Source organism: Marmota marmota, unplaced genomic scaffold (genome assembly GCF_001458135.2).
Source record: "Marmota marmota marmota unplaced genomic scaffold, marMar, whole genome shotgun sequence".
Classification (NCBI taxonomy): domain Eukaryota; kingdom Metazoa; phylum Chordata; class Mammalia; order Rodentia; family Sciuridae; genus Marmota; species Marmota marmota.
In genome coordinates this window covers 2,929,550-2,935,549 of record NW_026000241.1, presented here as the reverse complement: position 1 = coordinate 2,935,549, position 6,000 = coordinate 2,929,550, and positions in this window count along the sequence as shown.

Below are 6,000 nucleotides of genomic sequence, written 5' to 3'. Positions count from 1 at the left end.
TTCATTTTTTTTTTTTTTTTTTTTGTACCAGGGATTTTTTTTTTTTTAAAGAGAGGGGGGAGAGAGAGAGAGAGAGAGAGAGAGAGAGAGAGGGAGAGAGAGAGAGAATTTTAATATTTATTTTTTAGTTTTTGGCGGACACAACATCTTTGTTTGTATGTGATGCTGAGGATCGAACCCCGGCCGCACACATGCCAGGCGAGCGCGCTACCGCTTGAGCCACATCCCCAGCCCCTGTACCAGGGATTGAACCCAGGGGCACTCCATCACTGAGCCACACCCCCAGCCCTATTTTGTATTTCATTTAGAGACAAAGTCTCACTGTGTTGCTTAGTGCCTCACTTTTGCTGAGGCTGGCTTTGAACTCGAGATCCTCCTGCCTCAGCCTCCAGAGCCACTGGAATTACAGGCGTGCACCACTGCGCCCCGCCTATGGTTGACTTTTTCCTCTGCTTCCCCCTCCCCCATGCCTTTCCTGATGGTCCTCAAGTGTTAACTCCTTGTTATTTAAACGGCAGCTTACCCTCACCTCCTCCAAGAAGCCCTCCATTGGCACCAGCCCATCACCCCATTTCAGTTCTGCCAAGAGCCTGCTTCTTGTTTCTTCACTCATCTCCCCGCTGAGGACAGAGCTCGCCTTTTGTATCGACCCTGCACATGCAGCACCTGGCCCATAGTAGGTGCTCAATAAACATTTATAGAGCGTGTGAATGATACCTGCACCCCCACTGCACATGAGGAAATTGAAGCTCCCAGGCTCAGAGTCACCTCTCAAGGTCATAGTGTGTTTTCAGGTGGTGGCACAGGATTTGAACCCTGGCTCTTTCTGCCACAGACTACGTGCTCTTCCCCAGCTGATGACAGGAACTGAGTGATGCTCAAGTCCACTCCCTGGAGGGGAGGCTCTGGGGAGGCTGGAAACAATAGCTTCAGTTTGTCGAGTACCTACTGTATGCACCAGAGGGGGCACCCAGGCAGTGCCCTGTGCCAGGATTCTACAGCTCACACATGGGACATGGTCTGTATAGTGGAGTAAACTGTAGCCCCCAAAATGATGTGTCCAAGTCCCAACCCCTGGGACCTGTGAATATGACCTTATCTGAAGACAGGATCCCTGGGGAGGATATTGAGATGAGATCATCCTGGAGCGTGTGGGTACTAAATCCAATGACAAATGTCCTTATAAGAGACAGAAGAGGAGAAAACAGACCCTTACAGAAGAGAAGGCCGTGTGAAGACAGGGACAGTGCAGTGTGGCAGGACCAAGCCAATAACTGCCTGGAGTCCCAGAAGCTGGAAGAGGAAGGAATAGATTCTCCTCCCATGGAGGGAGTACAGCCCTACCAACACCTTCTCCAGAACTTCGAGAGAAGCTGGGCATAGAGGTGCACACCTGTAATCTCAGCAACTCAGGAGGCTGAGGCAGGAGGATTGGAGGGTTGAGGCCATCTTGAGCAATTTATTGAGACCTGATCTCTAAAAAAAAAAGGGGGGGGGGCTGGGGATGTAGCTCTTTCAGCACTGCATGAAAAAGAAAAACCTGAGAGAATAAGTCTCTGTTGCTTTAAGCTTCCCAGTTTGTGGTCCTTTGTTACAGCAGCTTCAGGAACTCATACAATCTATTTACTACATTGTCTCATAAGTGTTGTCAAATGTACAGAAAGGTTGAAAGAACTGGCCAGTGAGAAACACAGTCTTAGTCTGTTTTCTTTTCTTTCTTCTCTCCATCCCAACCTTTTTTGGTGGTGCTGGGGTGGAACCCAGGGCCTTGCACATGCCAGGCAGGTGCTCCACCCCTCGGCCACATCCCCAGCCCTGGAACCGAAAAAGTTTCCATCACCTGCAATATCTTCGTGCTTGAAGCTAAGTGCTGTTCTAAAACAGTCGAAGTGTTAAAGAAAAATTAAAATGTTTCTGAAGTAAAGTTTGCAGTAAGCTAAGGTTAATGAACTCATTTTGTTTTGGTGCTGGGGATGGAACCTAGGGCTTTGCTCATGCTAAGCACGTGCTCTGTCCCTGAGCTACACCCTCGGCCAGCTAAGATTAATTTATTCTCAAAGAAAAATATTTCTTAAATATTTCAATGTAGCCTGAATGTATAAACAGCATTCATAAAGTCTATGGTAGAACGCCCTTGGCCTTCACGTTCAGATGCCACACTGACTCACCCAGAGCACATTCTGGAAAATGCCCTATACAGGTGTGTGATTTTTTTATCTTTTTGGGAGGGTGGAGGGTACCAGGGATTGAACTCAGGGGCCCTCGACCACTGAGCCACATCCCCAGCCCTATTTTGTATTTTATTTAGCGACAGGGTCTCACTGAGTTGCTGTGGCTGAGGCTGGCTTTGAACTGGAGATCCTCCTGCCTCAGCCTCCTGAACCGGCACAGCTGGGGTTACAAGTGGAGTGCCACCGCACCCTGCGGTTTTTTTCTTTTATATAATATTTTATTGTATGTTTCTGTGTTCAGCTATGTTGAGAGACATGAATATCGGTCACGGTGTCACCTGCAGTATTCAGTACAGCTGTCTAGGGGGTGTGGGGAGGAACCTGGGTGTGGAGCAGGCTGGACCCCACAGGGGTGTGCTCAGTACTGGCTGAAATTGCCTCAGGGATGATCAGTGTCCCCTGAACACAGGACAAATGGACACAGGTTGGTGCACACAGGCCATCCCTGCTCCTGGGGAGGCTGAGGCAGGAGGATTATAAGTTCAAGGCCAGCCTGAGCAACTTAGCAAGCTCCTGTCTCAAAGCAAAGTCAAACAACCCAGTAAAAGGGGCGAGTGCGTCGGGCGCCAGGGAAGTGGTCCAGTGGAGCACCAGCCTAGGGCCCAGGTCCTGCCCCGCACAGCCCGGGCCACCGCTGTCCTGCCTGGTGCCCCTGCAGCTTCAGGGACCACGGGATCTCGGTCAGTTGGGACTAGAGGAGGGGGGACTTGCAGGGAGAGGGACAGGAGCCAGGCGAGGGGCTGTGGCGCAAGCTCCACCGGCTCGCGTCCCCTCCGGGGCTGGGCTGGCGGGAAGGGGCAGGGCTGCCCGGCAGGCGGGACGGAGCCCGGGTGTCTGCTATGGAAGGCAGGGGCCTGGACGGCGTGGGAAAGCTTTCAGATCCACCTGCCTGTCCCCGCACCCGCCCTGCGCAGAGCGGAGGACCCGCGTCCCCTCCTCTCACCCCTGTCCACTTAGACCCTGGACACAGCCGCGTGGCTGCTCACCTGGCCACCGCCTGCTGCTGGATCACTGTCCCTGGACCGTTCAGGGACCGGTCACTGCCCGGTAAGTCCCAGCCCGAAGGCGAGGGGTATGCACTGGCCCCGCCCCACTAAGGCAGGGGACAGCCTCCCCTCCCCCTCCCTACCGCCGCCTTAGAGGAGTGGCCATCCTTGGGGCGGGGGCATGTGGTCAGGACCCCCAGGGGACGCCTGAACCTGCACAAGGAATTGAACCACATACAGCCTGTCCTTTTCTGTACATTCATGACTCTGATAAAGTGTCCCTGGCGGGCCAGCGTAGCTCAGTGGGAGAAGACTTGCCCTCCATCACCAGGCCCTGGGTTCCATCCCCAGCCGCAAAAAGCAGTTTAATTTATCAGTCAGGCACTTAGAGGCTCACAACAATACCTTGTAATAAAATAACAACATATTGTAACAAAGCACGAAATTAGTCTTTCTCAAAATATCTTATTATACTGTACCCACTTTTCCTTTTCTTGCAGTGATGGGAGGTGATACAATGTCTATGTGGTAAGAGGAAGTGGAATGGAGGATACAGGGGGTTGTGGTGCAGCATTAGGCTACTCCATAAGGGCTTCCGGATCACAAGCACCGTGATAAGGCCACAGTCCAATCTGATCACCGAGATAAGTACTGTGTGACTAATGGGAGGGTGGCATATACAGTGTGGACACTCTGGACAAAAGGAGGATTCACGGTCCAGAGAGGATGGAGTAAGATGATGTGAGAATGGCATGCAACTTAAACCGTATGAATCGCTTTTTTTCTAGAACTTTCCAATTAATATTTTCAGACTGCTAATGATCTGTGAATCTGCGGAAAGTCAACCCTCAGGTAAGGGGGAACTACTTCATTCCAGTGTCCATCACACTAGGTTGGTTTAGCCTTTGGGAAAATCTCCCACAAATACCATGACAGCGTGGCCCTTTTGATCGTCGTATTTCACTCAGCCTCGTGCATTCTGAGATTTATCTCTGGTGCATGAACCGGTCATTCGTTCCTCTTTGTTGCCGAGGAGTATCCCATGGTGTAGATGGGACTACACTGGTTTATCGGTTTCCCTGTCGACATTTGGATTGTTTCCGTTCTCTGGCAACAACAAATAAACCTGCTGTGAGTGTTTACCAAAGAGCCTGCGTGGACCAGTTTCCACTTCTCCTGGGTGGACGCTCATCAAGGGACTTGGAGAGAGGTGGGGCAGGCGCGCACCTTTACCGACGCCCCTCACCCTGTGGTGGGGATGTGTCCTGACAAACCTGCTGTAAGCGGGAAATGTCTTAAGTCCAAGCTGGGCCAGGGGCTCCTGCCTGTGGTCCAGCCACCAGGAGGATGAGGCAGGAGGGTTGCTTTAACCCAGGAGTTCAAGGCCAGTCGGGGCAACGTAGTGAAACTCTGTCTCAGAAAAAGAAAAGAAGAAGAGGAGGAGGAGGAGGAAGGGGAAGGGAAAAGAGTAAGAAAGGGAAAAAACTGTAAATGCATTTACTCTTCCTAACCTCCTTACACTCCAGCTTCAACCACAAGCACACTGTGGCTATCCGTGTTTCCTTTCTGACCCCTGTGGTCAGTTGAGCCGCAGCTTTTGCCTCTACCCAACACCACAATAGAGCATCACACTAAATATTGCTGGCAGTGGAAAAGAACCAAATTCAAAATTCCAAGTATGGTTTCTACTGAAGGTGCCTCCCTTTTGCACCTTCATAAATAAAAAAAAAAAATTATGAGTCAAATGCTTATAAGTTAGAAACTTTCTGTATTTTAAAAATGGGCAAACTGTTTCCCCAAGCGATTCCACCATTCTTTTGTGCCAGCTGACAGTGTAAAGTTCCAGTTCCTCCACATCTCGTCAACACTTGTTATTGTCAGCCTCTGGTTTTAGCCACGTTGGTGGTCGTGGTCCAGACCACTGGTGTCATCTCATCCTTGACCCTCTGCTTCTGCCCTGCCCTTTACAGTTTATATCTTCCCTCAGAAACCACACATATATGTTTTGTCTTGAATGCTTCCCTTTTTGAATACAGAAAGTATTCACTGACACGCAAAGTAGAGAAAACAGTGTAGAAACCCCACGTAGTCCCATTGCCCAGCTTTGAGGACCAGCCACATTCTGCCCATCTTGTTTAAAAATAATGCAGAAAGCGAATTCAAGGTACCCTATTATTTCATTAGGTATCATAGGAATCGTTTTCTTTATAAATCAGATGGCATTGGGCGTTGGCTTAGAATGCACAATTGTTCAGTGGTTTCTCATAGTTTTAGAAAAAAATTCATAGGACTTACCATTGCCTCAGGAGGTGTTTCTGACTTCCTGTCTACCCCTTCCCCTTCCCTAGTCCCTGTTTTAGCCACATTGTCCTCCTTCTTGCCTGCCCATACACTGAACTTGTTCCTGCCTCAGGGCCTTTGCATTTGCTGATTCCTCTGCCTGGAATGCTTTTTCCTGTGACAGGCAACATCAAAGGAGGTCTCCAGCAGTCCTGCCTCCCAGTCTTCATGCCCTTGCCTAATCTCTTTCCCTGCATGAACGACCCTTCCTAGGTGTGGGCAGGTTCTAACAAGGGAAGGTCACCTCTAAGATCAGTTTGTAACAGACTGTGACTTCTGTCCCTGGATTCTTTGCCTCTTGCTAGCACTCTCTCTTGCCCTCTCACTTGGTTTTCTGATGGAGCCATTGGCCATGTTCTGAGGTGCTCTGTGGAGAGGCCCCAGTGGCAGAGAACCAAGAGTCACCTGCAGCCATGCCAGAACCTTGAGACTTCTGTGACCCC